The sequence below is a fragment of the Equus caballus genome, chromosome 2 (assembly GCF_041296265.1).
Source record: "Equus caballus isolate H_3958 breed thoroughbred chromosome 2, TB-T2T, whole genome shotgun sequence".
Classification (NCBI taxonomy): Eukaryota; Metazoa; Chordata; class Mammalia; order Perissodactyla; family Equidae; genus Equus; species Equus caballus.
Genome location: NC_091685.1, coordinates 115,384,474 through 115,408,196, shown reverse-complemented (window position 1 = coordinate 115,408,196; position 23,723 = coordinate 115,384,474). Strand labels below are relative to the sequence as shown.

Genomic DNA, 23,723 nt, shown 5'->3' with positions numbered 1-23,723 from the left:
TATGGAATGAAACTTAACTTTGGCACACGAAGATTAATTTCATCAGTATGGTCATAAGAATTTCCTTCGGTTAATTTTAAAGACCAGCACCTCTCGCATAAACTACAGATAATTAATTCATTAACCATTTTATTCATTTTTTCAACCAATTATTATTTTCTTCATTCAGGAAATGTTTAGTAAGCACTCACATACCAAACATGTATAACGAATACAAGTGTGAACACAAGAGCAAAGTTTCTTCACACATGCAAATTAAATTCCAGCAGGAAGAGAAAAATAATAAAAAACAGAAGTATAAGCTAATTCTAGTAATGTAAACAGAATAAACCAGGGTAAGGAGTTTGAATATGGAAAGGGCTCATGCATCAACTGTACCGAGTGATGAAAGAAAGCCTCTCAGATATGGCATCTCATCTGAAACCGCGGCAAATGAGCCAGTGAGCTCTGCAGATAACGGCAAAGTGAGGCGCAAGAGTTGAGAAATTGGAGGCAGGAATGTGTTGGCTAGTCTGATCGCCTGCAGTGAGAAGAGGAAAATCAGAATGTGATAAAGGAATTCCGTAGACAGATGATGCGAGCATTGGAGGCCATGGTATGGAGTACAGAATGTTTAAACAGAGACCTGATACTGTCAAGACTTTTATTTTAAAAGAATGAGTCTGGCCGCTGTGTAGAGAATAGGAGGAGACCGGGCTTGCCAAGCATAGCAGGAAAGTTAGTCAGGAACCACTTCCAGTCATCTCGTTTCTAAAGAGAGTGTAAGGAGCCTCTTTGTTTTAGCCGAGGGCTCCTTATTTATTACACTGAAATGGATCAAAACCTTTCCCATAAAGACCTGGAACCAGGCATTCCAGATTCAAAATTATTCTTAAAAGACTCAAAATCTAGATTTGTACACAGATATCAAATAATCCTCCCGAGAAGACTTTAAGGCTCAATATTCCTATTGGATGATATTTTATTTATTTTCTTTAGTCAGCAAATATTCTTTTATTTTTTCTCCCTCCAAAGAGAGAAAATGCAAAAGAGAGAATTAGCTTAGAAAAAGTACAGGATATGCCACTTTTTATTTTTAAGACAAAATATTTATTTATAATTTAAATAACAGGAGCTAAAATAATGCTATATGTGTTGTAGTTTGTCCCCTCTGTGTGAAACACAAGAATTAGCAATTCCACAAAGCGTGGTCTCTATCTCTTGCCAAATTTATCCTGAAGATAAGGATTGAAAATAATATTAAAATAAACCTGGTTAAGGTTTTTACATCTTTGTTACTCACCAATAGTAGCTTAATGAATATTTCTTACATTTTAATTAGAACTTTCACTAGGTGACCAGTTCCTGGACCATATGAAGCAATTTTCGCTTTCCCACCGATGCCAATTACCCGAGCTAAAATCCATCTTCCACCCTGTGGTATTTCCACTATGGTGTAAATGATGAAAAGACACGGGGTTGAAGTTGTTGTCAATTCAGTTGTAGTTATATTAGGCTGAATTGCATAAATTTATCATCAATCCTAGACTACAGCATTATTTTAATGTAATTTCTGCAGTTTTATGGTTTGCTGATACATTTAATTGCACAGAAGTTGGCCAGTAGTATAAATTAAACAGCTGTGTTTTTTGCTTGAGCTCACCATGTTAATAAAATTACAAGCCTCTAAAATATCTTGTCAGATTGTAGGAATTTAAACTGTTTTTCGGTTTACAGGATCATTTGAAAATTTATTACTTTGAACTTTAAAAAGTAATATGTAACAAAGCTCTCATTCGAGCTTAAAAGAAAGTAAGCAATGCCTATGCAGAAAGTGTTCCTGAGTCACATTGAGAGCAACTCACTTAGAAAGGAGAGGGAGAGCTCATTAACCGCCTTCCTCATTAGGGGGAAACAGCACCATAGCACTCGATCAAGCTCCGAATCCTATTATCATCTATCTGAAAACTAAAACGGTGGGTATGAACTATAAGGAAAGGAAAAATTGGCAGGTAGGGATAATATATCTAATCATTGCTGCATGTCCTAAATTGTTTATTTTGTCAAGGTATAATGTATTGCACAGAAAAAATTATCCATAAAAGTGTGTTGAACCAATTATTTAAGCTTTCCTTTGTACATACTAATCCTAAAAGCTCTAATTAAACTCCGAAAGATACACAACCCCAGAAGCTCTTACAAACAATACGACACAAACGAGGCAAAATAGGGATCAATATAAAGTTCAAAGCATATAACACTCACCATTTGGGGGAAAAAAAAAAATCTAAATCAAAGTCAACTCCTGATATTAATGACTGAGAAAAAAATTAACTAAGCTCAATGATTGAAATGTCCTCAAATGAAGTTTATATTTCTGAAATAGAATAACAATCAAACACACAAACACATACTCACACTTCATGCTAACCACAAAATAGGTGTACTATAGTCTTCTGTTTCTAAAGGAAAAAACAATTCTCTGTGCCTAAAATAACTATTAACAAAATCAAAAGAGAAATGATCATGTGAGAAAAAATCTACTTGCAACACAGATCACAGCAAAGGCTTAATTTTTTTAGTATATAAAGACTCCTAACATTAAGAAGAAAAATACCAAAATACCAAGAGGAAAACGGGCAGATCACAGAAAAGGAAAAAACAAGGCCACAAGCTCTTAAATACATGCAAAGCCCCAGGATTAGGAAGCACTCACGATGTTCTTTTCTTTCCATTGCCCTAAGTCTCTCCTTTTGCATGACAGTTTCTTTAAATTCTTCTTCCAGTTTTCCTGTGTTGCTATATTATTCTCCTCCCCAATTTGGGACTTTAGTAGACTCTGTTTTTATCAAGCAAATACACAGTATCAAACCCGCCAATGCACTCTGTGTCCAATAGTTTCAGGCTCCAACTTGGATTCCGAACATCTTTCTCACAAACACGTGGCATTTCTCAGATGGGGCTCTGTGCTAACCTTGCAGGCCCTAATGTGCTGCAGTACTACGGGGTAGATCTGCGCTGTTGGAGAGTAACTCTTTTTCACCTTCCTGATAGAATGTGCTGCTCTGGAGCTTGTTGTATCCTAACATACTCCTCCTCTTAGACAGGAAGTGGAAGGAGAGAATTACAGAATCAGAAAGTTGAGGAAGGGAACTCCTGAGATAAGTCAATCTTCCGTTTTGCTCTCCTCCTTTTCTCAAGAGAAGCTGCCCAGAGAGCACCAGATTCCTGTCTGCTCCTTGGGAGAAGGACTCTGGAGGGAGCCCCGACCGGCTGTATGGCTGGGGAATAATGAGCTTCATCCCGGGCTTCAGCTTAGGAACACAGACGCCCTGCAGTTATGCTCATATATCCCCCAATAGCAACATTTCCAATGGTATTTGCTGGGGCCCTTGGTCTTGTTTATTAAATGGTTCGGGGAAAATTCAACTGTGCTTTCTCAAAAACACAAATACATGCAAGTTCTTCTCAAAAGCAGGCAGATAGTGTTCTAGAATCAAAAGCATATTCCTCATTATCATCTACAACACTGTTATGATTGTTCTCTGGTCCTAAATTCTCACCCTTGCTTGTTTCTCATATAAATTACAATGAAAAGTTCTGCAAGAATTGTTTTATCTGTGCAATTTTAATGCTATCGTATAGCCAATAAAACATATTTCTTCCTGATGTAAAAATTTTCATGTCCTTTGGTCTTCAATTTTTTAAGACGCTTTTTTTTTTCAATTGTCAAAACAGACTGTTAATGTTAAGCACAATAAATCAAACTTAAATTAATTCAGACAGTTTAACACGTGAATATATTCATATGCAAAGCACACAGTCAAATCAAATAGAGAAGTTAATATAAGAAATTTTAGAGAAAGGAAATCACAGCAAGTGCAACTTCACTTAATTGAGACTGATTTTAAATCACTTCTTTCAAAGGTAGATTTAATCTTCCAAGGATAGCTGTTCTTATATAGGAAAGTCAGAGCCCTTTGAATATTTTTTCTTTTTCTTTTATTTTCTTCCTTTTCATCTTGTTATTTTAATCCACTAGGTGGATGGATTTCTATCTGGTAAGATTTCGTTATCTTCTGCTTTGTTCAGGAATCATTACAATTTGTAGTATTTTCTTAACCTCCTTTGAAAAGACTTCAGTCTCTGTTGGTTTAATAAATATGCTAACATATGTTACAGGAGTAAAACTCTAAGTAAGGAGATTAGAGCATGTTCTAGTGTGGAGAAGGTATTTTACTTTTTTTTAGTATATATTAGAAATTTCTAAAGGAACAGGTGCCTAGAATTTTTCAATAATCCTTGAAGAGTTAATAGCAGACGTGTGATTACATTTAACAATTTTCATTGAGTGGCTACTGTGTGACGAATGCTAAGTATATCATTGAGGGTGTGTCAGACAATGCGTGTGTCCTCATGATGCTGACACCCAGAAACTAAACAATTACAACTCAGGACTGGAACTGTTCTGACGGTTAGTAGTATGGGGCAGCTTGAAGGGGATTTGAACTATGTATTTGAAGAACCAGTAAATGAACTTTGAGAAACTGATGTCTAAGGCAATTCTTTAAGGTAAATATGATTTATCCAGGTAATGTGTGTGAGTATTGGGCCCAAAGAAATATGAAATAATTGTATAGTTAATATCCATTTTATTAACCATCACTGCTCATTTCCTGTGATTTTCCTATTGATGGGGTTCAGGGCAGGCTGCCCCAAGATGCACTTCTCAGGTATAGGGATTATTTCGAGCTGAAGACAATAAAGGCTCAGAAGACTCAGGAAGAACATTCGACCTTTCCCCCCAACTGCCTAAAAGAAATTTAAAACAAAGGCTTGTCCCCAGGACAGGCCATCACCGTAGATCATTTTGGGTTCAGGTAGACTGGAAGGATCCTTGCTAAGCCCACTCTTAGCAAAGTTCTGTTTACCAAACATTTGCTTTTCCATTTCCATGTGAGTTGACTTCCACCCCTTTGAAGCCCCAAATCACTACCCGCAATGTCTTCCTTGTCTATAGCTGAAGATATTTAAAGAGGCGGCCTCGGCCAGATGGCTGAGTTACTCGGTTTCTTTTGAGTTTCTCCCATGTATACATGCTATTAAACTTGGTTTAATTTTCTCCTGCTAATCTACCTTTTTAATTATTTGACCAGCCATAAGAATCTTAAGGAAAAGTCGGTGGGGGATTCTCCCACTTCCCCGACACTCTTCATATAGTCTACCCCTTTTGCTTTCTTTTTCTTTTTTGCCTATTCCACACTGATTTGCTGATTCACTTTATATCCACATATGTGAAAGCCGATTCCACATTGATCTGCCGATGCACTTTATATCCACATATGTGAAAGCCTATGTGTACACTGGTAAAAAGTGAGAATGTGGACTCCTGAACCACTACCTGCATCTGAATCTCAGCTCTGCCCTGTGCAATCACTGTGACCTTTGGCACGTCATTTAACATGTCAATGCTTCAGTTTCTTGATCCATACAATAGGGTAAATAACAGTATAAATCACCCAGGAGTGATGTGATGATAAAATGAATTAATATATGTAGAATGCATAAAACAAATTTGTACAAAGTAAGCTTTTTATAGGTATTGCTATTATATCATTATAAATTAGATATTAATTTCAGTGGAAATCTGTCACTAGCAGCTGTCTAAAAGCTATCAAGCACTCTTTGTATATTTCAATACCTCCCTGCATTGTGAATCTCACTTTCCCAAATTGAAACCCTATATTCCCAATTACTTTTCCCATTAGCTTGAAGATATGTGAATCAGGTTCTGCCAATTTAATGTGCCTGCATGTGAATTTGATTCACAAGTAAGTCATGTCAGAAAATCAGCCAGAACTAGGGCACCCAAATAGCTGGAGCACACAGGGGCGAGGCAGTGAATTTATGGGGCTGGCAATAATGGTGGCCCTTTGCTTTTCCAGGATGTGTCTAGAGGCATTCTGAACATCCAGGGTTTCACATACCATCATAAGCTACCCTAAAATACAGCCTCTAACAAAACTAGGCTGTCCTGAGCCCCTGGTAATAGAACTGTATATCTTTGTACCAAGATGCTTAGGAAGACACCAAAATCTGCATATGCCATGTGCCCAGGCTGACTTCAAGGGACTCATGCTGTAAGACCTAAAGTTCTTATGAGGTTATCTAAAGTGAAAAACCATGTTATCAGGGCTACGGGTGGTTCCATGTGTGCTAAATATGTCCGCGATAGGATCAAGTGAACTTGCCTTGCTGAGGAGTGGGAAAATCATTGTGAAAGTGTTGAAGGCACAGCACAAAGTCAGAAAACAAAAAAAAAAAAAAAAAAAAAAATGAAGGTTTTTTTAGTAACAAAACAATTTAAAAGCTAAAAGAATAAAATAAATAATTGTGATGGCCCATTCCTAATCGTGACTGTGGCAGCGGGTTCAGCAGCATTAGTTGCTAACCCTCTGGTTCTGTGGTGTAGTCTGAGAGCAACGACTGGGAGTTTATTAATACTTCTTAATAAATACTTTCCCCCTAACCTGTGAGAGTGGAGTCTATTGACTTAGAGTAAGGATAATAACCACTATACCAACTGACTTCAGAGGTAGTTTGAGGCATCTAGCACTCAAAAAAAATGGGAATTTGAAATTGGTCATCTCATCTGATGAGTTTGAAGTCAGTAAAGAATTGATTAGCATTCGAGGAGGGATGTTGGAATTCCACGGCACATAGTGACAAACATTGACTTATCACTGTGGGGGAATAAGGTGTGTATTAAAGTAAGCGTTCAGGGGTTCGCTGATTACTACTTACAGCAGTTTAATGGGTATCAAAAATACCAGAGTTCTTTGTGTGCAGGCTGCTCCTAGCAGTGCTGAAGAGTTTAAAAAGTAATTTAACAACTCAAAGTTTTAAATTATTACTTCAACCATTATCAGTTAACCAAAGATTCTTGTGATATGCTTGAAATGTTTTCCATCATTTAGCAACAGGGCTGTTTAGCAACATGGAACCTAATATCCTTATTCCTGAATTTCAATATCGGCCTCCTCCACAGCTGCTTCGGGCCTCTTTCTTCATACATTTACTCATTCAACAGATATTTATAGCCAACCATATGAAAGGTACTTGTACAGAGGCTGCATTATAGAAACTAAAGAAATAAATTCTCCATCTTCAAGGATCTTACATTCTATTGAGGGAAGAGAGAAATAAACAGGAATGAGATGATAGGTTAACGAGAAAAATGAAGCTGGGCTAAGGCAACTGGAGAATGATGGGGTCATGTTCTACAGAAAATGACCAGAGAATGTCCCTATGACAGTTTGGGTTCTCCAAAAGCAGACACCAAGATGTGTTAGATGAGCAAGAGATTTATTGATGAAGGATGAAGGGGCAGAGCCAGAGAAGGTAGAGCAAGATTTCAGACCACCTATGATAGAGAGGGCCAAGGAAGAAAGCTGAGGACTTGGAGCCTCAGACTGCAGTAGAGTTTTTAAAAATTTTCAATGAGGCAGACGGAGAGTTCTCGAGCCAAAGTTATTAAAGGCATTTCTTATTCTGCAGGCATGGGTCAGCATTCGTACTCCCATTATGGTCAGTCATTGCCTCAGAGCGGCCTATAGGAAGTGGCTCAATACGGTGGTGGGACCAGGTAGGTAGCGGGCATCACTCATTTATGCTTTCCAGTACACAAAATCTGAGCAGCACATTTTCTCATCCACCTCATCATGAGAATGACTCCTTTATCCATTTTCTTGTTCTTCGTAGCTCTTAACTCCACACTCTAGGCTCTTGGCTCCACCCTCAGAGAAGTTCTTCCTTTTCTACAAGAAAAGCTAAGTAGATTTCTTAGCCTGTTTCCCATCCATAGAAAATGAAAGGCCCAGAGGATTTTATGTAATTTTCTCAGTCTCTTTATTTCAAGCTGGGACCCTTTTACTGATACAACTCCCTTGTATCAGATAATAGGCCATTACATTTGATAAAAATTACATCCCCATTTGTTTTCCACACAGGCTTTTCTCTATTTTGGATACATCAGTCTCCTTAAATCTTTAGAGGTCTTAACAAACAGTTTTAAGGCCATATCCTTGATTTGATCTGATGCCATGACTCTCTTTAATCATTATGACCGTGATGCCAAGTTTTATTGGCAATGCTTTGGATTTCATCTTCCAGGTTTTTATTTATTTTAAGTTCTGTCCTTGGCTAAAGACAAACAGTTTCATTTTCCAGATCCTCACATCCTGGTCCATTTATATTCCCTCTGAATTCTTCTTGTAAACTGAACCATTCTTTCTTTAATTTGTCTCTTTCTTCCTGGAATTATTTATCAGAGGCAGCTAAAAGAAAGCAATGGACACTTCAGCATTCTGTTTGGAGATCACCTTGCCAATGACACAAGCTCATTAGTCCATTTCTATCTCCAAGTTATTACAGTTGACAGCTTAGCCAGTTGTCTCACCACACACATGAATGATCTTTTTTTTTCCAGTATGCCATATCCATTTTCTTGCCATCTTTCCAGCCTCCACAAAGTTTACTTAACATTTTTCCAGCCTTTGCAAACAGCATCTTTAATAATTTTCTACTTGCCCTCCAATAATACAAATTTTCTGTTATGGGAACACTCTGCTTCTAAATACCAATTTCTGTGTGAGTTATCTAGTGCTGTGTAACAAACTACTCCAAACTTGATGGATTAAAACAATGACTATTTGCCTCAGCTGGGCAGTTCTTCTGGTTCACCTGGTATTACACTTGGACCTGCAATTAGCTGCCAGGCCAGCTGAGGGCAGGTTGGTGGGTAGATGGACAGGGAACTCAGCTGGGACTGCTTGTCTCTCTGCTGCGTGGAATCACTCATTCCCTATCAGGCTATCTAAGGGTTTTTTACAGAACGCAGGGAGAGTTCCAAGAGTCAAAAAGAGTAAACACCAATTTATAAGCATTTTTCAAGCCTCTACTTATGACACGCCTGCTAATGTCTGATTGGTCCAAGAAGGCTGCATAGCAGCCAGAAGCAAGGGCAGAAAATCTACCTCTTGATGGGAAGGGAAGAGTTTGGGACCAATTTTGCAGTCTATCGCTGGTTATATTACTTTCTATAAGTCAAAATATATAGTTATAAATAAAAAGCATTTAAGTAAATTTCAAAAGAGAGTAAGCGGTGTGAAAAGTTTTTCTAAAAGCAATTCATATGTATTAATGTTTTCCCTCAGTGAAGCAATAATTGTTTATTCTATAAAGGCTATTATTTTGTTTTAGTTTATGCACTTATTAATTTAATTTTCATTCATTCATTCATATACTATTTATAGAGCTAATTAGACGAGCACATTAATAAAGGATTAGCTCAGGGATTTGTATAACTCAAAAATTATTTGTTGCTATGGTTCTACTGGCCTAAGGAAATAGAATAGGACAGAATTGTTTCTGAATGTTGGCCCACTTTTCCTTTCAACCTCCACCCTGGTTGCCACTGAGTTCGAAGTCCTCCTTCTACGAGACTTCAAAAATAGAGGAAATTAAAATCTTTTTTCCCCAAAAAAGTGTTTGGTTGAAATGAAAGTAAATGTTTTTAGTAATATGGAGGCCATAGTTGATTATCTGTGGGTATGTCTTCAGAAAAGTTAAATTTACAAAGAAAAGAGAGTGTGGATTTTCTTTAACCAATGATAAGTGAAATGTGTGACCATGTTTTCAATGTTGAATGAAGACTGTTGAATATTGTAGACAAATTTTTGTTTCAGTTATTATCTAATTAATATTGCAAAATACCAGTTATATTTTGTTAGTACTATAGAAACACAAATTTGTGATCTTGCAGTGTAAATATTGTGTTTTATTTTCATTAAGCAATGTCACTAAAGTGAATGAACCCTAACTCCTCTCAGTCTTTTTGTCTTTGGCTAAAGATCCCCATTCCCTTCCTTTAATTCTTGCTTCCTAGTTCTCTGAAACTGCAATTCTAGCCGCATGTAAAAAATGGAATTAAGGCAGTTATTTAATAAAACAATCAGACCAAAAAATAGTGTTTTTCTCTTTCTGTCAGTCCCCACTATCCTCTGGGGATCTTTTCTTTTCCCTTTGGATAAAATCAAGTGAGCCTATTAGACTCCCCACCTTTTCCTAACTAGAGAAGAGGCGTGTGATCAAGGCAGGCCAATCATAACACTGCACTGAAGCAAATATATTTTTGTGTCTCAAAAACACCAATATCAAAATTTTAATTAGTAATAAGTACAACACAAAAAAATAAAACCATTTAGTCGTTAAAGCAAGCTGTCTAAAAATTGCACCGGAATATCCCTTAGGCGTAACGATTACCTGGTCCTCTCAACACACTTCATTTTCACTCTGATACTCTCAGAATTGTCACTGATAACAAGAGATCCATGGTCTAACAAAATTATAGTTGGTACTTACTGTTCTCCATCAACAATAAACGAGCTGGAAAGAATAAATCGAAAGAGGAATAAAACATTTTGCTTTAAACACACAAAAAAATCAATACCAATCTTATTTGGTCAAGAAGTAAAAGCACACATTATTTATCATTCAACATTCTTTTCAAATTTACCCTTGCCAAATACAGGGTTTTTGACATTGTCATAGAATTTGATGATTATGTTCAGTTAAAGGAAGGAAGAATAACACACTGGACAGGTTCATTCTCAAACTAATCATTTTTAAAACTGCCTATGTTTTAAAGAATATGGAACTTAATGAAAAACTCTTCTAGAATATCCATCACATGCATTGTCAGCGATAGTTCTTCCAGCTTCTATTTATTTATTCATTCATATAAATGCTGATTAAACAACTACTGTATGCTAGCGTGATTATAGGTGCCAGAGTCACAGCAGTGAAGTAACAGACAATTCTACATTCCTCCCAGGCTTGTATCACGATGCTCTTTGGTCCTGACCACTTAGGTGACAGGGACCCCCATCCTTGAGATCCTTTCTCCTTCTCCTTGATAATCATGTTAGTTTTCTCAGCTTCTTATGCTGGAATTTTGAAAATTCTTGGAACGATCGGTTTCACCACAAAGCCTTAGATTACAAGTTAAGTTTGTTCCTCAATGCTGCTGAAGCTTCTTTTACTTATTTTTAGCTGACTTCTTTTGCATTCCAGTAAATTGTTTTTGTAAACATTTTCAGGTTTCTCTAATTCCCATCCTTACAAAACCACACCTACGTCAACCGATGATATATCTGCTCAGAATAGACTGGAACTTGGGAAGGCAGGTGAATTCTGGAAATAGAAATTTGAGATCCTTAGGGAGGAGTGTGCAGGCTGCAAAGAGAAGCAAGAATAAATCCTATGGAACCCTGAGTGTCAGAGCACGAAAGGATAAATCAGCAAAAGGAATTCAAAAGAAGGATTAGAAGAAGACTGAGTGGATTCCAGGGTCTGGGAAGCCAAGGGAACACGGTTTCAAAAAGTAGGGAAAGTTTATAACGTCAAATGTTGTAGAAATTGATATCTGTTTGCTTAGATCATTCTTTGTTCTGTTGATGAAAAATAGCCAATAATCATTGTATGGATAAGAGAAATAAGGTGAGTTTTGCCTGAGCCAGAGCGAGGATTACAACCCAGGAAGGCCTTAGAAAGTGTTCCAGAGAAGCATGGTTTTCAGTACAGTCTTATATCTTTTTAGAACAAGGAACATCCAATAAACACCACCTAGGATAGATTTTCATCAAAGTTTCAAAGAGATCTTTAGTTGCAAATTAGTAGGTTAACATGACGCCCACTTCCAGAAAGGGACTAATCTGAGCTTTACTAATGGAGTGTTACCAACAGGGCGTAGGAGGGGAAGTCTGCTTTCTTACCTTAACAAAGGGCATTCTTTAATGGTTAAGCAGATGTACAATGTATGTTTGACAGGCCATAAGTCAGGCTTTTGAGTTCATGCCGAATCAGTTTTGAACCTGAATAGTTACCCTACATACCTCAATATGTGAAAATCTCTTGTCTGTTCTTAATTGATTAGCTTATTCCGTTTTTCAGTAAAACATTTCTAGGAAAGTGTAAACAACCTGGAGCTGGAAGGAAGAAACCAGTAGTTCCGGTTCTTACTCTTCTACTTACTTGATAAAGTTGCTGAAAATCTATGAATTTGTTTCCTGATCAAATTAATATATACGATACCCATTCTAGCAAAATCTCTTTGTGAAGATCAAACTGGTATATATGAATACGCTTTGTAAAAGGGCCTATGACTTTAGGGAGCTATTTATGTTGTAGAAAAACAAGAGGTTTTGTTGGACCACAGACTTGCTTTTGTTCTCTCTTTCCCTCTATGAGCTCATCTGCTAAATTTTAAATGATTTTTTCATTTATTTAATCAGACTCAAAGCAGTACTCACACATGAGAAGGGATCTGATATGATCTTTAAGACTCTCCTCATGAAATTATAATGAAGAAAAGGGTAATTTGGGACTCCAGAAGTCTGATTGAAATCCACACAAGGAAATCATCCTGAAATAATCTCCTGAGAGCAGAGAAGGCAAGACAGTGTAAACAAAGGAGTTAATTTTGCAAAGTTGGTGATAAGCACGTCAACCAAAAACTTGAGAAATATTTGCAGATAAACTGCAATAATCTGCCTTTGAATGGTCAACTGTTTACTGTATTCTTTTTTTTCTTTTTCTCAGTCTTCCTATTTCACATAGAAAATGAAATCGAATCACAATTTTGCCTAAATGGATAGGGAATAATGTTCAAACAATCATTATAACGCTAACTCTAAATAAAGTTGTATTGTTTATTTTCAATGATATAATCTAGAAAAACAATTGAAGGATTAATTGCCCTCATTGAACCACCCTTTAGGAAAGCAGCACTAATTAGTTTAAAGGGACATCATTGCTGAAATGCTTCGAGTCGTCTTTCTTCCACCATGAGCGTGTACCCTTAACATAAGACCCTAGACTCCTCTTTGGTGAAACAATTTTTCAGAGCACACATACAGTTAAATGTACATGTGTGTATGCACACCCATGTTATTTTTAACTCATGTATGTATGTATAGAATCTTGCTATTTTTCCAAACCTTTTTCTCATTCCTGCCTCAGGCTGTACAGTGGCTGTTTTCTCATTATACTTATTTCCCCCCAGATCTTTATTCTGCCCAATTCATCACTTTCCTCACATCTCTGATAAAATGTCACTTGCCCCAACTTTCCTTTCTTGACAACCTTATTTAAATGGAAGCCAGGACCTAAAGAACAAGTCTAACCTAGTTTTTCAAGAAAATTTTTCACATAAAGACAACTGAGTTTTCTCCTTTATGGAATAAATATCCTCTCGTTTTATGTACTCTCATCTTTCTTGTAATTATCCTCTAAATGTTTTCTGGTTTAGCATCATACCTTTTACTTGCCTGTCTAAAACTCAAAAGATCAAACATATTACCTCCTTCACTCTAGAGGTTATGCTCCTGTTAAAGTACTTTGAAATTGTTCGAGCATGTTGGGCAGCCATCTTTTACTGTTGGCTCACACTAAGCTTACAGAAAATTTAAGTCCCTAAATCGCATGTGATGCTACTGAGCTAGTGTGTCCTCTTAGATTTGCTACTTATTTCTTGAACCCAAGTATTCAAACTCTACGTTAATACATATTAAATGTCATATTTGGCTCATCATTTCCAAATTATTGATATAGTTAGGATGTTGGATTCCTTTAGCTGATGTACTTATTTGTTGGTCCTCTCTCAGAAATTTGTTCTAAAATTTCCCAAGTTAATAATAAAGATTTCATTAACTTGTTTGAATTCTTTTTGTCCTGGAGGCCTGGTTAAACATCTGTCGGGACAATCAGTCCCCAGAGCACAATGACACTTTGGAAGTCTAGAGAGCTACAGAAGCATGATTCATAATTCAACTAAACATATTAAGGGTACAGCCTCTGCCAAGGGCACTCTGAAATTGCTTTACGCATTCTAATCAAACTTTGTTTTCTGGCCAGTGGGTCTCAGTTTTGTTTGCCTGATGATAAATGCTAAAATCGTTCTGGACACTCTTCTCAATGATAGTCACTCCGTACTTTGTCAGTAGGGTCCTCATGCATTCTCATGGCTCCAAGTATAAATTATGTGGCAATAAAGTTCAAATATAAGACACCAGCCCTGACCAACTCATACTCATTGTTCAGGAATGTTCTTAAATGTTGATTCTCATAGTAGAGGACCATCTTTATATAAACAGAGTCCTCTGACTTTGGGAAACCACCTTCTTCAATGGTAATACATGTGTCTGGTGGAAACCAGCCTTCATCATGTTACTGCACAAAATTGAGATTCTCAGCCTGATGTGTGTAAACAAGCCAATGGATTTTGGCATCAGACTTCAGGGGAGAAATCAGCTTTAATTCTGTGAGATTGATCTGCAGGGAGACAGGGGGTGTGTGACCTCAGATTTGTCTCTCTAATTCAAGATTTAGGGCAAAATCGAAGAGGTTAGGGAGAAGAGGCCAGCATGCAGAAATGCTGGTGGGACAGGTTTTGATTGGTGGGATTCTAGCATTTACAGTAAGGTTTTAGACATTTATGACAGGGTTCTAAACATTTATGATGGCGTTCTAAACATTTTTGATGAGGTGGGGAGGGAGTTTTAACACTGGATCTTCCTGAATGAGAGACCCTCTTTCTTCTGATAAGAGTCTGACTTTCAAATTCCGGTCATGTTCCTGTCTTTGGCTTCCATGGGAAGGAGGATATTTGGTTCCAAGGTCGTTTCAGGTCACAATTTTTTCTTTTGCACATACCCTGGCTAAGTGACTTTGCAGATTTTCTGAAAGGCAATTCTTAATCAACCCTGTTCATAAGAGATGGGGTCAGTTGAACTGGTCCTGAAAGGCCTGCAGTTACAATCATACCTCACCTTCCCAACCATAGCAGTGACCTATGCCCTACCAATCAGAATATCCATCGTACCTTGTAACTTTGCTATATAGTTCCTAGCACACACGCTATGAGTAATCATCTGTTTAACATGTATATACATCAATAGATTGTAATGACCCCAATAAGAGAAATCATACCTATTGCTCACCATTGAAGCCCCAAGATTAACACAGTGTCAGCCCTAAAGTAGGTCTATTTTCTCTTTTATAGTATCTTAGTCTGTTCAGCATGCTATAATAATACCATAGACTTAGTGACTTATATACAACAGAAATGTATTTCTCACAGTTCTAGAGGCTAGGAAGTCCAAAATCAAGGGCCTGCTTCCTGGCTCATAAATGGTAATCTTCTCACTGTAACCTCACATGGTGGAAGGGGGTGAGGGAGCTCTCTGGGGCCTCTTTTATAAGGACACTAATTCTGCTCTCATGACCTAATCACTTCCCAAAGACCCCATCTCCAAATACCATCACATTGGGAATTAGATTTCAACATGTGAATTTTGGGGGGACGTAAACATTCAGTCTATGTCATATAGGAAGAACATAATGTCTGGCCCTAATGTTTTTAAACTCCAACAAAGTTGGTAAGCCTATGGGCTAATTCTATCACTACCATTATGACATCTAGGCAAGAGGGACCCCAGATTTAGAGCCATCAGGTTTAAAGGCCTCAGAAATCATGGGCATACAAATATATGCACACTCACACACACACACGCAAACAGTTGTGTCACTTGGGATTCACCAGGTAGTACTCACATAAACTCTGCACATCTGCTGGTGTGACTTATGCTGTTCAGGTCCTATCCTACAGGATGCTTCTCCATATCTCTTGCTGTAAGTCCTCATAACAAAACACAAGCACAGCTGATGTCGTGAAGGCTTGCAGACAGTGTTGCTGGCATTGCTGAAGACAAATACTGTTTTGCATTGCAGAGAGGACTTGTATGATGGAAGTGCTTAGATAAGAGGAAAGACAAATTAATTAACTTGTCAAACCCTTCCTCTTAGATAGCAAGAATGTAATAGATTCTTGCATAATGAAGTAGTGTCAAGCATCTGCTTCCTTGTTTTTCTTGGTGCCCCAATTCGTGACACCATGGTACTCACAGGTTAGCACAGTAGTCACAATAATGGCATGCGGTCTTTGAGGAAAATTTCCCAATATTAAACATTCTGTTCTTTTCTTAAACTTGTGTCTGTGTATTATAATTTAGATATAATGTGCATGAAGCAGGCATTAGAGTTCTTCAGAGAAACAAAACCAAAAGAATATATATAGCGAGAGAGCGCCATGAGATCAAGGATGAGGTCCAGTCCCAAGATCTGCAGGGTGAGCGGCAAGCTGGAGGCCCAGGAGGGCCGATGTGTCACAATCCAAAGGTGGGAAAAAACCAGTGACTCAGATAGAAGGCAAACAGGCAGAAGGAAGGAACGCTCACTTACCTGGGGGACGGTCAGCCTTTTTGTTTTATTCAGGTCTTAAACTTACTGGATGAGGCCCACCCACAAGGAAGAGGGCAACCTGCTCTACACAGTCTACCAGTTTAAATGATAATTTCATAGGAAAACAGCCTCACAGAAACAGCCAGAATAAGGTTGAACCAAAATCTGAGCACCTCATGGCTCAGTCAAGTTGACACATAAAATTGACCATCACGAAGTGTAGTATCATTTTTTACTTTGGCTACATGATGTTCAATGAATTGTAAAGAGTTTCATTTTTATGAAAATATTTAATAAGATTAAATTAAAATGCCAAAAATTAAATAAAACATTTGTTTTGTTATTTAATTTTTATTTAATTTCATTTAATTCTTAAATTACAATTTATATTATTTATTTTAACTTCAATATATGATTTTGAATATTTTAGTAAAAATATTCTGAAAATATAAATACAACAATTTAATTTCAAAGTTATTGACACGTGCATTTAGTTGATTCTAATTCTTAATGAAATTTTAATCAAAATTTTAAATCACTGAATATATCTGTTTTTTAATTCTTTAAATAATTGAGAATGAGGACAATTAAGATTTTGGGAAAATAGAAACTATGAAAATAAATACCAGAAAAGAAAAAAATTCTAAACACAGAAAAATTTTTAAATATTGTTTCGTTATTTTTTTTTAAAAAAGCTGTAAATAATAAAAGTGAACAGACATCTATAATGTATGACCCACAGGAAATTCACGAAGAGAACAATACCAGGTGTTTATTAGAGGAATATTTAATTTATGGCAAAAATCACGAGAATGTAAGCAAACCTCCATATGTGCTCAAGCCTCCAGCCCCGTAAGTGTGAGATCCATGGCTCCTGGGAGGATGAGAGTTTTCACAAGAGCTGTCTGCAGATCTAATTAAGTTGTCAGACATGCCACTGAAGAGATTTTCACATCAAAATCAGAAAGCCTGAGAGGAAAGGCGGGAAGATAAGGTGAGTAGAGGAACTTGGGGCCGTAGAAAGGAGGCTTCTGGTTGCAAGTGTTGCAATTAGAATCTAAAATCAGCCAGAGGAAACAGCACAAGGAGACTCTGACCCCAACGCTAAAGTTTATAAAGTTTTGCTTAACTCACTAAACATCAGGGAAAATACCCAAAATTGTTGCCATGCGCAATTGCCTGAATTTGAGAGCAGAGTTCAGAATATTCTTGCTTGAAATGCTGGGGAAAGGCACATGCTTTCAATGGGGCATTGAAGAACAGGATTGGGAATAAGAAAATATTGATAGTTTGTTACAAAGAAGTGAATGGTCAGATTTGTACTTTAGGAACTTAATTCTTGCAACACAGTTCAAGACAGATTAGCACAGGGAGTTTCTGGATAACGCTGAAGATTAAAACTATTATTAAAACACAAAGTCCTTCGTGAGCGCTGTGGCAACCAGGAGAAAGCATTTTACAGATCTCCAAATAAGGGGAAAGTAATTGACTTAGGCCACCATTGTGGCATTTACGCCAACCTATGCTTCTCGGAGACTGCCTTTGGGAACACTGCACATCTCAGTAGGAATACTAAGGCAGGCTCATTCCTGGGAGACATGAGGATCCTCTGAGGGTTGTCTTAGACTTGAGAATCCCCCACAGCTTGCTCAGCTTGCCTCAGACTGCACGGCATTCTTGGTTGCTCCCACCCCATCTTCCTTCTTTCACTCACAGGCAATCTTGTGTCATGGCCTGATGGCTCATAGCCTTTCCAGAATTCTCACTGCTTTCTCTCACATAGGCATCTCCCCTAATAAAATTCTAATATGTTTAATCCCACCTTAGCATCTGTTTCTCAGAGGACCTAGATTAACACAAGCGCAGACACAGGTGTATGGATAGGAGTATATGAAAGCAATTTTGGAAGTAAAATTAACGAGAAACACTAGATTTTACGAAGCAGAAGAAGGAAGAGTCAAATACTACTAGACAGTGAAATGGTGATCACGTTAACTGAGGTTTCAATTCAAAGAGGGTAAAAAGGACTTGAAGGAAAAATTATGAGCTCAATTTTGGAACATGTCCAGTATGAGACATTATGGGCCCTCTGGGGAGTGATGGCTGGCAGACTGTTACAAGTATTAGTCATAAACTCATAAGATAGACAAAGACAAGAGATAGATGTTTGACAGTCAAACAGATTAAGGAGTCTATGGAAAAATAAATTGTCAAGAGTTTACACTACTTTCAAGCTAACAAGTGAGCCTGCCACAGTTTTATGAACACTGGTAGAAGATATGAGACTCCTGGATCAGAGATGGACAGTTTATTACTCATGGCAAATGCAGTGGCCAGGGTATCACCATTGTGCTGATGCTCAAGCCCCAGTTATTACAGGGCCACATAAAGAGGGCTAGAAGACACCTGCACACAAAGAGGGCTGCATTATAGACGAGGGACCCTGCGCTTAGGAACTCCAGTCTTTGCTAATGAGTGGTTAACGTGCTTGTTCCTTCCTACAGGGGGAGACACTATGCCTGTCTTCCAAGGCTGTTTTCTATTCAAATTTCTTTGAAAAGACAGTCTGGAAAAAAGAACATTCTATGACTTGCTCACAAAGTGTGCAGAAACACAGGAGACCCAAGGAAAATTGTCTTCCAGCACAAACCAAACTGTCTTGAAAAACTGGAACGCTACTTTAAAAAATTAGGTGCCATTTTCCACTTCAGATGAGAAAAAGTATTCATGTGTGTGTGTGCGTGTGCCCGCACACATGTAGGCTTGCATCTGAGTGTATGCCTATGTGTATACTATGTTATATTTTCTGGGCCCACTCAGGTCTAGGAAGGTGTGTTCATTTCCCATGGCTGCCCTGACAAATTACCACAAATTAGGGGCTTAAAACAGCAGACGATAAGGACTCAAGAATATGCAACGAGGAAAAGACAATCTCTTCAACGAACGGTGTTGAGAAAACTGGACAAAACTGACACTGGATCACTATCTAACACCATACACAAAATCAACTCAAAATGGATTAAAGACTTGAACGTAAGGCCTGAAACTGTAAAACTCCTAGCAGAAAACATAGGTGGTAAGCTCCCTGACATTGGTCTTGGCAATGATTTTTCAGATCTGACACCCAAAGCAAAGGCAATAAAAGGAGAATTAAACAAGGGTGACTACATCAAACTAAAAAGCTTCTGCACAACAAAGGAAACCATCAACAAAATGAAAAAACAACCTATGGAATGTGAGACACTATTTGGAAATTATATATCTAATATCCAAAATATATAAAGAACTCATACAACTCCATAGAAAAAAATCAAACAATCTGATTAAAAAGTAGGCGGAGGATCTAAATAGACATTTTTCTAAAGAACACATATAGATGGACAACAGGTACATGAAAACGTGCTCAACTCACTAATCATCAGGGAAATGCAAATAAAAACCACAAGGAGACATCACTTCACACCTGTTAGAATGGGTATTATCCAAAAATACATAAAAAGTGCTGGTGAGAATGTGAAGAAAAGAGAATCCTTGTGCACTATTGGTAGGAATGTAAATTGGTGCAGCCACTATGGAAAAGAGTATGGAGGTTCCTCAAAAAATTAACAATAGAATTACCATATGATCCAGTAATTCCGCTTCTGGGTATTTATCTGAAGAAAACAAAAATACTAACTTGAAAACATATCTGCACCCCTATGTTCACTGCAGCATTGTTTACAATAGCCAAGAAAAGGAAACAACCCAAGCGTCCATGAATGGATGAATCGATAAAGGAGATGTGATATATCTATACAATGGAATATTCTTCAGCCAAAATAAAAACAATGACATTTTGCCATTTGTGACAACATAGATAGACCCCTGAGGGTGTTATGCAAAGTGAAATAAGTCAGACAGAGAAAGACAAATACTATACAATCTCATTTATGTGTGGAATTTTTAAAAATCCGGAAACTCAAGCTCATAGATACTGAGAACAGATTGCTCACTGCCAGAGGCAGGGGCTGGGGGTGGCTGGGGGCTGAAATGGATGAAGGAGCTCACAAGGTACAAATCTCCAGTTATAAAATAAATAAGTCATTAGGACATAATGTACAGCATGGTGACTATAGTTAATGATACTGTATTGCATATCTGAAAGTTTCTAAGAGAGTAAATCTTAAAAGTTCTCATCATAAGAAAAAAATTTCATAACTATGTATGGTGACTGACGTTAACTAGACTTACTGTGCTGGCCCTTTTGCAATATATACAAATATTGAATCATTACATCATACACCAGAAACTAATATAAAGTTATATGTCAATTATACCTCAACTAAAAAACAAGAGAAATTCATTCTCTTTTAGTTCTGGAAGCCAGAAGTCTGAAATCAGGGTGTCAGCAGGGTCACATTCCCTCTGAAGGCTGTAGGGGAGAATTCCTCCTTGCCTTTCCCAGTTTCTGGGAGCTCCAGGCTTTCCTTGGCTCTTGGCTTGTATAACTTCAATCTCTACGTCCATCTTCACATTGCTTTCTCCTCTGTGTGTCCTTTCCCCTTCTCTTCTCTTTATGATACTTGTCATTGGATTTAGAGCCCACTCTAATCTGGGATGATCTCATCTCATCTCAAGACCCTACCTTACTTAGCTCTGCAAAGACATTTTTCCAAATAACTTCACAGTCACAGGTTCAGGGGGGGCATATCCATATGGTTGCATGGGGAGGAGAAGCACTGTTCAAACGACTACAGAAGGGTACGGCCAAAAGGGTCTCTTAATAACGCTGCGAATTTGTTTTCCAAAAATCTTGACCAAAAGTTAACACTCAGCCTCCATCCTGCTTGCAGCAGTCATAAATATCTTTTTATGAATTTTCTATTCATCTCCTATACTCATGTATCTTCTAGTTTTTCTAGTATCTTCATGCAGGTTATTAAAAGTTTGCTTATCTTATTTGTTTTAAACATCCAATTTTAAATTTTCGATATGTTCTTTATGGATATCCAGAAGTAATCACATCTATCAGTATCTTCCTGCATTACCCTTTCCGTTGCTTTAAAATATTTTTTAATTTAAGGTGTCTTTATTTGCTTTTATACATAGAAGATCCTCCACCAGTCAGAGATCTGATGGACATTAGCTTTTTAATTTTCTCTAGCTTCTTACTTTTTTTAAAAAAAGTGATCAGTGCTTTAATCCATCTAGAATTAAATTTGGTGTCTGGTATGCAGTAATGATCTAAGCTTATTTTTTTCACCTATCTCTGTTAAAATTTTTGTTTCAGCTGTTGAGCTAACCTGTTAAACTTCTTTTAATATGCCAAGTGTCACTGTAAGATTCACTTAATTTTTATTCACACATTCATTTCAAAATGATTGGGTGTCAAATATTTTCCAGGCAAAAGTCTAAATACTGTGGAAACTGCAATAAAGGAAACAGACAAAAATTTCTGCCCGCATGGAATTTACCTTAGAATGAGTGGAGAAAGAAAATAATAACAGCAACAAGTTCAATGTGTATAGCTTGCTACAAGGTGGCAAGTTTGTTACGGAGGAAAACCAAGATAAAAATGGGAAAAGAAAAGTTGGAGGGTGAAATTTTAAATAGAATTTTCAGAGAAGGAGATTTGAGGGAAAAGAGTAAAGGAGACAAGGAAATGAGGACGGAAAGGAAGAACTCCTCAGGCAAAGGGAACAGCAGGTGTCACGGCCTTGAGATAGAGGGTACCTGACCTACAAGAAGAACGAGGCCAGAGGGGCTGAAATAGAGTAGGAAGGACAATAGGACCCAGCTCTCAGAGGTCTTGGGTTCAGATTGTTTAAGATCTTGTAGGTTATTGTTTGGGGCTGTGGCTTTTCCTCTTAGAAAAATATGAGGACAGTGAAGGGATTTTAAGCAGAGGAATGGCATGATCTGACTTGCACTTTAAATGAATTAAATAAGCTGAAGCCAGAGAAGGGTGGTAAACAGACGATTGCGTTAATCCAGGAGACAGATGTGGTAAAAATAGGATTACAGCAATGGAAATGTGGTAGTCAGTTTAATTCTGAGTATATTTTGAAGATGAGGACAATAGGATTTGCTAAGGGACTGGATGTGCATTGGGAGAAAAAGACACTATTGTGCAACTTCCAGCATTTAGACTTGAGCTTTTGGAAAAATGGAGTTGCACTAACAGAGATGGGACTACAGAATTAGGTTGAAGTTTTGAAGAGGAAATATCAGTGGTTTAGGAAGGAACATATTAAAATTTACATGCTTATTACTCATGAGAATAGGGACTTTGGGTATAGCTGGACATAAGCACCAGGACTTCTGGGGAAATTAATACATAATATGTTTACATAATAGAGATATAAATTACAGACATAGTAAACAGGAAAAGATGATATTGCAGAATTACGGGGCCATTGTTGGAGTTTGGATGCTGAAGAAGTGACAAAAGATGGGACACAGTTCTTGAGTAGGGTCATGAATCTTTACCTAGGAACAAGGATATTCCCCATAGTAGCTGAGAAAAGGCAGAATTGCGGGTACAGATGCTAGTAGGTAGGTGAATATTTTTGGAGCCCCTCTGAGTTTTTCTATTTTCTTAGTGAAAGAGGAAGCTAGGTCATCAGCTGTGAGTGAAGATGTCAGGTATTAGGGATTTGAGGGGAGAAGAGAATGTAGAAATCGCTGTCTAGGAAAGTAAAAGAGTGAATAGACTGGAAAAATACTGTGTGATTCCCAGGCAGTACTAAAGACCAGCTTATTCACAAAACCATGACTTTAACCTGAGCCTAATCAGTATGGTAATGTGGTTTTCTCCAGGCCTGTTCAGCTCTGTGGGAGCAGATAGAGAGAAGTGGATCTTCCAGGGCTATGGCTGGGCCAGGTTAATATTGTGACGCAAGAGGAGAGAAAGGGGGTATTTGTAAGGCAATGATTCTAACAACTGGTCATGGGTTTTAGGCTGGGTAGAGAGAAGAACAAGCGAGGTGAATCTAATATGAAGCCAATGAAGCTTCAACTTCAGGGCTCCTCACTTGTTCTGCCTTCTTCCAAGGCCCTAGGTGGGGATGTAGCCATCTGTTAATACCGTGATTGTAATTCAAAATAATAATAATAAGATATTTTAACCATAATCACTTAAGTTCTCCTCTTTTAAAAATTTTTTATTTTACTCCTTCCAATCTTTTGTCTCACTGCCATTCATGGCATATGGTGTTGAGTCAACAGAAAGGGAAAATGAATTGGGGATGCATTATTTATATTAGAATTGGTGTGATATAGGTATGCGGTTTGCAGCCACATTTATATATAGTGTAGTTTTTGCTAGCTGTCCTATTATAGAAAAGTCCGCTAGGAATACTCCTACCACACACCATGGGACCTGACAGAAGAGTGCTAGGCCAGTG

The 23,723-nt window shown here is 37.7% G+C and overlaps 1 long non-coding RNA gene across 3 annotated transcripts in view; it reads right to left on the bottom strand.

The window, feature by feature from the left end:
- The window catches only part of LOC111772581 (uncharacterized), a 164,248-nt gene that overhangs the window by 116,216 nt on the left and 24,309 nt on the right, over positions 1-23,723 (bottom strand). For 2 of the 3 annotated variants that reach the window (XR_011436269.1, XR_002806569.2), the window contains exon 3: positions 15,652-15,851. The exons of the other annotated variant lie outside the window; for it this stretch is intronic. This is a non-coding gene — a long non-coding RNA (uncharacterized lncRNA). The remainder of the gene's footprint in view (positions 1-15,651; positions 15,852-23,723) is intronic. 3 annotated transcript variants of the gene reach the window in all.